Here is a 12,356-nt window from a genome sequence, read left to right as displayed (position 1 = left end):
CAATTCAGTATATGGCAATGACACTAAAACTGTGGCCACATGGGATTGAGTTGTTGTTCTATCCGGATTATAATATAGGTCATCGGTCTAGAAACTGAATACATAATATCGAGAGTAACTGAAAGTTGACACTATTTCTATGCCTTCGTCTTGTCGAGATAACGTATGATGAAAGGATCGAATTGTACGGTAACCATATCATTGACAGGAAGCTATTTTGCTGAATCTGAATCTATCGGGTGGCCATGATGCCTTGCTAGGGGCCAATCTTGGTCTGTGTATTAGTGAGACGATTAATTGGTGTTAATCGCGATACTATATACTGTCGATACAATGAGGAGCCTATGGGTCATACACATAGAAGATAATTTAAGAGCCAAGAAGAAAGAAGGGCGTTTTCATCTTTTTAGCCGAAAGGGTATTTTGGTAATTTTACAGTGTAATTAAATTTGCTGAGGTCGTAGCCTTTATTTAATTTATTAAAAAAATTAAATAAGTGAAATTACATTTAAATATGTGTTCACATATATTTAAATAAATTATTATTATTGTTAAATATTAATATATATATTAAATATATATTAATTGATTTTAATTGAAGATAATGGTGAATTAAAATAAATATCTAATTAGGGGGTGTTTGGAAACATGGGGTATTTGGGTTGGAGCCCAAGCCCATTCCATATGGGAATAGGGCAAGTAAAATAACACTATAAAAGAAAATGTGTTAATTGAAAAAAGTTAATAGTTTTCATTCATTCACTATTCATTGAAAAGTGAAAAACCCTACAGTCCCATTTTCTCTCCCACTCCAGATTTGGTTTAGCTAAAATCAAATACTCATTTTCTTCTTTGTTTCTTAAGGCTAAGGAGGATCTAGCAAATCCCTCCTTAGTTCCTTGAGATTATCTTCATGTGGACTACGTCGGTTCGATCCTACACTTGGGTCAGTAGCAAAACATTCAAGGACAAAGTTGGAGGAGCCTCCAAACGTGCGTAAGATTATTGAACTTTGAATCTGATTTTCTGTAGATTTAATTTATATATTGTATAAACTGTGATATTATACCCGTATCTTGGTTCTAAGGAACGATCCATGTAATTTATGTTTTTGTTTTCCGCTGCATAAGTGGGTCATTCACTAACACTACACACATGAAAGGACAAGCGTGAAGCTTACGGAAAACACCAGGGTGGTGTTTGCCGTAGGCACTTTGACACTTAAGTTAGCAAGACTGAAAGAGATTATTTGATAAGAATTAAGGAGAATAAGGGTTACCAGGAGTCTTGTCGTAGGCTAGGACTATAGCGGAGGCGTCAGGTTCTTGGGAGCAAGAACTTCAGGAGCAAATAAATGGTTTTGAGTAGTTAAGATTGATTATTGGAGATTGATTATTTAATGAGAGGGCAAGCCTCTGTTTATATAGTGAACCCAGGGGGTATAAATCTTAGTAAGACACTGAGTCTTACTTTGGGAGATAATCACTATCAGGAAAGAGATAGGATTTCTTGTCTTTATCAGATTAAGTTTAGCAGTTTGAGTAAGATTCAGAATCTCAGCAGAAGAGGAAATATAATATGATTCTGATTTCCTATTTATGGACTATTGTAGGCTAATGGGCTGGAACCCAGTCCAGCTTAACTTGTAGGATAGCCCAACTCATAGAGTGGGCAGTTCACAAGGCAACTTTAAGCGTAGGCCCAACCGAAATTGGGTTAAGGCGTTGGGCAGTGACATGTTTATTTCGTTATTGGGCCTCGTCAAGCCCAAGGTAATTTTTTGCCCATACAGTTAGCCTTTCGCTCTCCAAGTTAAAGGGTATTTAGCTTAGAGAGTAGTTTAAATCGAATGAGTGCGGACTGAACGGATCAATGCTGGAAGCTTGTCAGGTTAGATGGACCATTGTATGGAATATGAAAGTTCACTTGACCAACCTGAGTTGAGAGGAATTTGCTCGACCAACCTAAGTTGGGAGATGTATGGAGATTCGACCTTGTGTTCGAGTCCGCATGACCGACTTTGTAGTTGAAATTCAAGGCGTTGGTCAGGTCGGTGTGATAGACTTTGTAGTTGAAATTCAAGATGTTGATCAAGTTGGCGTGATCGGCTTTGTAGTTGAACTTCAAGATGTTGATCGAATCGGCGTGACCGACTTTGTAGTTAAAAGTTCGAGGGCAGCATGCCCAAGTTGGCGTAACCGACTTTGTAGTTGAAAGTTTGAGGGCAGCGTGCCCAAGTTGGCATAACAGACTTTGTAGTTGAAAGTTCGAGGGCAGTGTGCCCAAGTTAACGTAACCGACTTTGTAGTTGGAAATATTTGAGGGTTATGTGGTCGAGTCGATGCGACCGATTTTGTAGTTGGAAACATTTGAGGGCTATGTGGCCTAGTTGGAGTGACCGACTTTGTAGTTGAAAACCTTTGAGGGCTATGTGGCCCAGTCGGCGTGATCGACTTTGTAGTTGAAAACCTTTGAGGACTATGTGGCCCAGTCAGCGTGACCAACTTTGTAGTTGAAATTTTCAAGAAACCAGGCCTTGTGGCCAAGTCAATGTAAATTGATTGAAGGTGATCATAGTAGATGACTTAAAACAACTTCATATGGTATCACGCATGGTGTGTAGTTATCAACAATAATTTGAATAAGAGAAGTAATGGCGTGCATGTGTAATAGTATACCAAATCAAGAATATGCTAAATGGAGTAGTAATAAGCCAAACAAACTCATGGCTAAATGGAGAAGTGATTCATGGCGTGCGTATATAATAAACCAAATAAATAATAAGTCAACTAGAGAAAGAAATACTATGCCTGGGATGCATGTGTTGAAGAATAGGCTAAATGGAGAAACAAAGAGTTGAATGAAGGTGTTTGGCTGGATGGAGATGCACGAGGTTGAATGAACGTGTTTGGCCGGATGGAGATGTAAGCGACCGAATGAAGTTGCAAAGTACCGAATGGGACAAGTTTGGCTGAATGGGGCTCATTTGCATTGAAAGCATGAGGTTGGATGGAAATAATAGCATGAAAATGTCTTAGACGAGACGAATAGGTCCTGGCTTGAATCCACTCGGTAGGCCGAGTGGGACTTTCATAGCCAATTGAGATGAATATTCTTGTGGTGCTTAATTAATGCCCACTCAGTAGGGGACATTGACTCAATTCAGCAAGGGAAAAGAAAATCAAAGAATTCCAAATAAAACTTACAAGGAATAAGGAATATCAAAATCTTATTGTGTAGGAGGTGGAATAGAAAGCTTAGGGTTCGTTTGTTTCATTATTTCCTATCCTATTTCCAATCCTATCCTCAAAATAACTGTTTGTTTCATTATCCTCAAAATACTATTATATTTTCTTCAACTATTTTTAAATCCCTTAAGTTTATTAATTTAACTAAACGCCCTTAGAAAAAAAAGTTTAAAAATTAACAAAAACACCCCTACACCCACATCTGTCAGATTCTGGCCACCACTATTGGAAGGGTCAGAATTTGGTATAATAACACACTACCGACTGGATCTGGCCGATAGTGTACTGATCTATCATTTTTCGGCCAGATCCACCGTGGATTTGGCCTTCCGGCCAGATCTTTGGCCATAGCTGGTCGTCAAGAACGACCAGAAATGGCCATAGATCTTGCCGGAAAAGGCCATATCGGCACACGAACGGCCAGATCTAGCCGGTCGTGTGCTGTAACGCCAGATACCAGTAGTGGTGACTGGAATTTGGCAACTGTGGGTGGGGGTGTTTTTGTCATTTTACAAAAATTTTATATATTGGGGTGTTTAGTAAATTAGCAAACCTAGAAGGGTGTTTTTATTAATTTTCAAATCCTACCTCGTTATTCCTACCCAACTCTAAAAATATCAAAAATCCTATCCAAAATACTAAAACAAACGGACCCTTACCTTTCCAAAAAAAATTTTCATGTGGCGTTTTGGGAACAAGGTGCATTAAATGGCATAAAAATAGATGCTTTGGCATCCATTCACAATCACAACTTGAAACTTTTTCTTTCCTTCTCCTTTTAAGTTTTTATTCTTTCCAGCCGAGGGAGTGGGTGATTTCTCTAGAGACTCCATAGTAACTTCTCTTGATTCTTTTATTTTGTTTTTCTCTATTCTTTTTGCATTCTCAGAACTGGGTGGAAGATGGGATGAGTTGTTCTTTTTTTTTTTTTTTTTTTTTTTAAGGACCTTTAGTATTTGGAAGGCTTTGGCTTTGGCTTTGGCGTTCTATTGCTTGAGATTTGTATTTCAAAGGAAAGTTCACAAGATGAAACTATATTGGTGAAATCTGGGCAGATTTGCACTCATCTAAGGAAGCAAGACGGGTGGGTTTTGGATTTTGTCTTATTTTTCTTGTGTTTGGATAGAACAAGGGTTGGGTTGTGTTGTTGGACAGGAGAGTTTTGGAAGAAATTGGTTTAGTTGTTTAGGAAGGGTAGTCTTTTGTTGGATTTGCTGCTGATTCCGTTGACTGAAATTCACTTGATCGTACAAAGTTTGCTACCTTAAGACGGTGTATGCAGAATGTTGTTGTTGCTACTGTTGTTGAATTTGATTCAGCCGTGAGATTGAGGGGGATTGATTCAAGGTTTGTGGGATTTTAGTAATTCGACACGGAGGCAACATTAACGTTTTGAACCATTTGTTGTGGTCGAAGAATTTACGGGTCAAGAGAAGGAGAGGAAGATGGGTTTTTAAATACCCAAACACATGTCCAAGAGATGTAAGGGTTTTTAGAACACGAAATACCCTCAAAAAAGAAATTAAACTCATACGAAAAGTGAGGAATATTCCAACTAAAGCACGGAACAAATTATGAATATGGGGGATGTGTTTTGATGCTTCAAAGTATCATATCACGTGCTGAATAGATATAATATGACAGGTGAATAGATAAAACAAATGAAGAAAAGTAAAGAAAAATTTTCATGATGAAACTTTCTGATTAGCGATGTCTGTCGAAGGGAGTTACGTGCCTCCTCTCATGTTGCAAGTCATCGTTAGCAGATTGTCAAGGCCCCATGGTGGGTGTCAAACCATAGATGTAAAAAATCTACTGTCATGAAAATAGGGTCTGATCCCGTGAGATCGAAACCACTGACAATCCACTAGACTTGCACATATGAAAGGACAAGCGTGAAGCTTAAGGAAAACATTAGGGTGGTGTTTGCCGTAGGCACTCCGACACTCTAGTTAGCAAGGCTGAAAGATATTATTTGATAAGAATTAAGGAGAAGAAGGATTACCAAGAGTCTTGTCGAAGGCTAGGACTACGGCGGAGGCGTCTAGTTCTTGGGAGCAAGAACTTCAGGAGCAAATAAATGGTTTTGAGTAGTTGAGATTGATTATTTTATGAGAGGGCAAACCTCTGTTTAAATAGTGAACTCAGGGGGTTGGAATCTTAGTAGGAAACTGAGTCATACTTTGGGAGATAATCACTATCAGGAAAGAGTAGGATTTTTTGTCTTTATCAGATTAAGTTTACTAGTTTGAGTAAGATTCAGAATCTCAGTAGAAGAGGAAATAGAATATGATTCTGATTTCCTATTTATGGACTGTTGTAGGCTAATGAGTTGGAACTCAGTTTAGTTTAACTTGTAGGATAACCCAACTCATAGAGTGGGCAGTTCACAAGGTGACTTTAAGCGTAAGTCCAACCGAAATTAGGCTAAGGCATTGGGCCGTGACATGTTTATTTCGTTATTAGGATTCGTCAAGCCCAAGATGATTTTTTGCCCATACAATAATTAATATGTATTTCATAGGAATAAAATAATTCTAGGATAATATTATTAATACTATTATTATATTATAATATTATAATTGATAATATATATTATTATACTATTAATAATATTATTTTATTATATTATTAATAACATTATATTATTATACTATATAATTAATAATATTATTAATTAAGGGTAAAATTATAACAAAATTAAGATTATCAAGTAATCTTAGAATATCTAAGAAAAGTGTGATATTCAGATTACCTCCTATATAATTTATAGTGATTACTATTGGTAGTAGAAGATTACTAAATTTTTTTATTAATTGACAATCAAACACGGTAATGGCAGCAATATAAGATGACATTCCTAGAGTAATGAAGGATTACCCCTAACCAAATGTACCCTCAGAGATGTCTCAACAGTGTTTGATGGATAAACACTTGGATCGTCAAACTAGAAATCTGATCACAAAGTGTAAACAGGTATTTAAGTCCTAAGATAGAGTGTTTTAAAATGAGTCAAACATTTTACATGTGTGTTCGGAAGGTAGTTGGGTAAGACAAGGATTCTTGGGATAACAACTAATACATATTAGAGATTTGGATGAAATTATTATCATTTGACACTAAATGTATTAATTAGACTATTAAATCATAATGTTAAAACTAAACTATTAAAACTTGTATAGTGTAGCATAGTCTAATGTTATATACTAGGAACATATCATTTATTATTTGATTATAGATATAATTGGTATGTCACTAAATTATACCACTAAATTTATCCTTTAAATAAAACATATACATTTTAGGAAATTATGATTATTAAGTTGACTATATATGTTCAAACCCTTTATTTTTATCATTTAAAAATTAAATAAGTAAAAGAAATAAAATAAATAAGTGAAAGAATTAGTTATCCAATTGACACAATCTGTAACTAATATATTTAGGGTGCATTTGGATTGGGGCAATATAAGATAACGGGGGTAATCTTCATTTATGTTGCAAGATTCCGTTGTTTAGTTTGTAAGTAATAAAATATTATAGGTATTTTTTATTACAAATAGTATTTACTGTTGGTAATATAGGGGGTAATCCGATACCGTTCTCCAGGGCTGTTATTAAAAGATTACCAGGTAATCTAATTTTTATACCTATTTTTCCCTTATTTAAATACCATTTCGGACACAATTGCCCTTGAATGTCTACCAAATAACCATTACCCAGCTCCCCTACATTTGAGAATTTAGCTAAAACACCCTAATTACAAAAAAGTTTAAAAGTTAACAAGACACCCCCAGTCACCTAAAATCACCTAATGCCCTGAGCTAGTTCCTTTAACCACAAACTTTCGTCTTTGGCTTTGGACTCTCCAATCCCAAGTTTCACCCTTTTTTGTATTAGAACTTACTAGTAAAGACTTAAAGGATGGATGTTTTGAATAATGAAGTGTATGAGTAAAGAATACGTTACCCAAATTCCTTTGCAAGATTTTTATCTATGAGTAATACTACACTTACAAAGAAATTTTACAAAGATCTTCATACAAAATGATGTGACAAAAAAAGAAGAGTGAATTTAATGAGTTTGACTTTTTGTTTCACTCTTCTATTCTTTTTTCGTCATCTCACTTTCTATGAAAATCTTTGTAAGATTTCTTTGTAACTATAGTATTATTGTTTATCTATAGGCTAGTTCCTTGGATGTCATGTGTCGCCTTGCATGTGTATTGTAGTGATGTGTCGCCTTGACATATGCATTGGTTTCAAGTGTTGCACATGATCAATGGACTATTTGGACTTTGGAATGCATCTTAATCTGATTATAGCCTGAGAATGCATCCATGAAACTAAAAAAACAGTGCCCAATAATTTAATCCATTAGTTGATCAATCATTGGCAATTGTAAACTATCTTTTGGATAGACTGTATTCAAATCTCTATAATCCACATACATTCTTTGTTTACCATTGGGTTTTTTACCCAACACCGCGTTGACCAACCACTTCAGGTAATGCACTTCCCTAATGAAACCAACACTTACCAACTTCTGAACCTATATATATATATATATTGTATCACACGCTCTTTGCTTCTGCCTCACTTATTTACATCTTCCATGACATTCAACTCATGAGATATTAGTCAGGGTGAATGAAATAGAGACAACAACGAGAACAAAACAACAATAAAGCAAATTACAGATAATAAACATAGAGAAAATAACATGCACGATTTACCCTGGCTTGCCTAATATGGGCTACGTTCAGCCGAGTCAATATTATTGCAATATTTCTTCTCCTCTCTCTCGTTTACAATGAATGAATGAATTGTTCTATGATTTGCTATCACACTCATAATAAGAGAAAAATATGTTTATATACTAGGTTTAAGTGACAAAACTTAGTTTACAAGGATTCCTATTCCTAAGCCCAACCCAATAAGGAATTAATAACTTGAAGAAATCTTACAGCGGTTATACATGGAAAAGGCCCAAATCACCTATGGGCCCGGGGGCGTTGCCCCCACAACCCCCACCAACTAACTGGGCAACTAGACCCTCGAATGCGTCTATGTAACCCAATAATGCTGAAGTAGTTGACAACTCCAACACAGGGCATGTCCTGTGGTATGTGGATTTCTTTGTATTCTTTGATCTCCGCTTAATTCAATTTCTTTGATACGAGGAATGAAAAAAAGATAAGATTAGGGGCAGTCTTAGAAAGCGTCATTCTTTTGCTCTTAACCCAGGGTTTGTCGTGAGGTAGGTTGACCCTTTTTTAGGGTTTGTCGTGAGGTAGGTTGACCCTTTTTTAGGCCTCTTGTACATTTTTTATCCCTTTCTATAAAATTTACTTACCCAAAAAAGAAAAAAAAAAAATTTGTCTCCACGAGAATGGATAATTGTAAATCTCTATAGGGTCTGAGTGTGCGAACGGAGGGGGATCTTCGATGAGTAAAGAGAGAGGTTAGCGAATATGCTTGTATTTTCATCTTATTATAATCCATGAATTGATAATAAAGAAACTCTATGGTAGCGGCAAATTGGACGTAGTCCAGTTTGGGGTGAATCACGTATATCGATGTCTTGCTTATTATTTTTTTTATTTTTCATTTTTGTGTTGTTTGCCCAGTCACCATTCACCAAAGGACTTGCTCTCAGGCTTAACTTTGCAGTGTATAATTTGACAACGAACTGGTATCTTAGCATATCAATTTTACAACAATATTATCTCACTAATGCCATGTGATTTCTCATTTCCTTTTTACCATGATTCTCTAATTAATATAGGTTTCATGACTATAGAAAAACATCTTTTTTAAATATTATAATGAATATTCCATAAATATATTATATAATTAGCCTGTCCAACATGGGTGTTATTGTAGACAGTAAAATTTATAATTGATTCGAGTGAGATTGATCTTGTGAGGATGAGGTCACTGACAATTATGTAGACTTGGAGGGACAAAGAAAGTGAACGTGAAGGCTCGGAGGATACCGGTGTGGTGTTTGTCGTAGGTATTGCGACGCTCAAGTCAGCATGATTGAAGGGAAAATATAAGTAAGGTTGAGAGGGGGAAAAGGTTTACTAGGAGTGCTTGGTAGGGCAAGACTATCGGCTAGGAGTTCTTGGTAGGGCAAGACTATCAGCGTAAAGTGGCCGGAGCACAGCTTTTCGACGACTATGAGAAGTAAAGTTAGTCGGAATTAAGCTTTACGGCAGGAAAAAGCGGCGATTCTTGAGAGCAAGAATTTAGGAGCTAAAGAAAGGGGTTGTATTTGAATCCATAATGAGAGGCTTGATTTCTGTTTATATAATGAGTCAAGGAAGCTTGAATCCTTGTAGCTAGGCGTTCTCATAAGAGGAGTTTGAGTAAACAGGAAACTTCTAGTGCTAATCCATGTAGAATTATAAATACTAGTTCATGTAAGATTAGAAATATTGGATAAACTAGAAAGTGAGTAGAACTTTGAGTCCTATTGCGGAACAAATATGGGCTAATAGGTTGGAGTCAAATTTAGCTTAACTTGTAGAAAGACCCAACTCATGGATGGCTTAAAGCGCAAGTTAACCTAGTTCGTAGGAGGCTCTGATTGTAGAGTGGTCCAACTCGTAAAGTAGGCTAGCTTGTAGAGAGGGTTGACTTGTGGTGTGGTCCAGCTCATAGAATGGGTCATCGTATGGAATTGATCTTCTTACAAGATGGGCTATCCCATTGGTCAATTTACAAGATGAATTTAAGCGTAGACCCAATCAGAATCGAGCTAAGATACTGGGCCGTTGATAGTTTATTTCGTTATTGGACCTAACAAGGTCAAATGAGATTTTTGTCTCATATAGTTACATAACTGAAAAATAAATATCACATGTCTATCATGATTTTATATATTTTTTTCTTTTCCTTTATTTAGTTTCATGTCTAAATTCTAGGCATTTTCACGTATCTTTAAATAGTAGTTTATTTTTAACGACTTTTTTTTTTTTTTTTTTTTTTTTTTTTTTTTTTTTTTCGGGGGTGGGGGTGGTGAGGTGAGTGTTTTAATAACTTCTTTCAGTTAATCTAATCGGTTGTTTCCAGTCGCATTTATTTGCTTTTCATTTTCTTTTTGTATTTTATACTACTTATGTCCTTTTTAACCATCTAAACAACTTTTCCTATTTTGATATTTATCATCTTTTTCCTTTATTATTACTTTATTTGTCCATGCTTTAAACACGTTTGACTCACCAAATTTTCGATAAGTTACTATATATGCTAATGTAATGATTTGAATCTACAAGAGACTATTCAAATGTATGTAAAAATGTCGAATCCATGACACAATAAATTAATCTAAAGGAACCATTTTGAAAGTTTGATTGTTAATTAACATGATAATTTTCCCGCAAAAAAATATATATTAATTTCTTTCAGTAACATATGTTTTAAAAAATTAAATAAGTATTTTATACCTTTGTTCGAGTTAATTAGATAGTCATCTCTCAAAGTGTTCAAATACTTAGGATTCGTTTTAATAAAACCCCACACGTTTGAGGAATTGGTAGAAAGCACTTGTTGGTTTTAGAAATTAGACCCTAGCCCCCATTTAGGCTGGTTATGTTAATGAAAATCTGTGAAGGGGTGAAAATATGATTTTAGCCTTTGCTAACCGGCCACCTATTGTTGCCACTCTTAATTAGGGGTGTTCAAAAAAATGCAAAAACCGAACTAAACCGAAAAACCGGTTAACCGAAAAAACGGTCCGGTTACGGTTCGAAAAATTCAAAAAACCGAATTTTCGGTTCGAAAAAAATAAAAAAGGTTAACCGAAACCGGTTATATATATATATATTAAATAAAAAAATAATAATATTTTTAATGTATTGTTAGTAATGGTCAATAGATATGTATGAATGTTTTATTTTTATTTGAATATGTATTGTTTATATTTACAATTTGATTTAGGAAAAAATAAAAAAAAATTTTATAAACAAAAAGGCAAAACTAAAAAACCAGTTCGGTTAACCACTTTTGAACACCCCTACCCATAATCACTCATTCACCTTCTGTTGCCTATGCCGCCACCTTGTATTGCCTTGTGGTGTAATTGGAGGCCTTCATGGCCTCGTGATATCCACTAGAGGCCTTGGGGGCCTTGACGTCGCCGCTTGAGGCCACTAGAAGCCTTGCAGCAGTTGGGAATGGCTTGAAAGCCTTTTGAAAACAAAAGAAGAAGAAGGAAAAGGATGAGGGTGGCAAAAAAAGAAAAAACTGGCTAGGGTTCTCCGAAGAAAACTGAAAAGATAGAAACACACTTCCTTTACCTATTTGTTAGTTAATTTTAACGGCAAAAGTTAATGGAACTACGGCTAGGGTCCTATTTCGGGAACTAAGCGGTTATTTCATAGTTTCCTAAACGCATAGGGGTTTACTAAAATTTCGTCAAATACTTATGATAAAACAAAGTCGAGCCAAATGCATTGGAGCCAAGCCGAAAGTTAGAAGAATCTCCAACTCCAATTGTCCGTGGTTGGTGGATGACAAGAGAAATTTTTATGATTGATGAAAGCGTCCAATAAAAGAGCCTCACTTTGAAAGCGGACCCCATAAAACAAAGCAAGAGATATAATCTGGCATGGCACCAGCTGTAAGAGAGCAGGTAAATCATGAGTGTATGGCACTATAGTTAGGGCACGTGAAGAGCGTCGAAAAATTGCGCGTGGTTTTGGATAAAATAGTAAATTTTTGACCTATTGCAGCGCCAGTTGCAGCAACAATAATAGTAATTCTAATTAATGTCATAATTATAAGTATGGTAATTCTAGTTAGCGTATAGTTATAGCCCTATCAAATTAACTGTTCAAGTAATGTTACCAATATTTTTTCTATTACTCTTATTTATTTCAATGAGGTATACATTGTTTGATATAATTATAAATTTCCAAAGAAAATTTTCTTTGAAATTCCTTAAGATTTCGTTAAAATATAAAAATAACCATAAACTTTTAAAAAAGTTTCGAAATGATACAATGAGTGCAAATTATATATTATAAATTTGCAAGTTTAACTTCACCTTATATATCTGCATTATGTTCCATTTAACCAATTACTATTATGGTTTAACATA

Source organism: Pistacia vera, unplaced genomic scaffold, assembly GCF_008641045.1.
Source record: "Pistacia vera cultivar Batoury unplaced genomic scaffold, PisVer_v2 Contig97, whole genome shotgun sequence".
NCBI classification, from domain to species: Eukaryota; Viridiplantae; Streptophyta; class Magnoliopsida; order Sapindales; family Anacardiaceae; genus Pistacia; species Pistacia vera.
Note: the sequence above shows the minus strand (reverse complement) of the source record.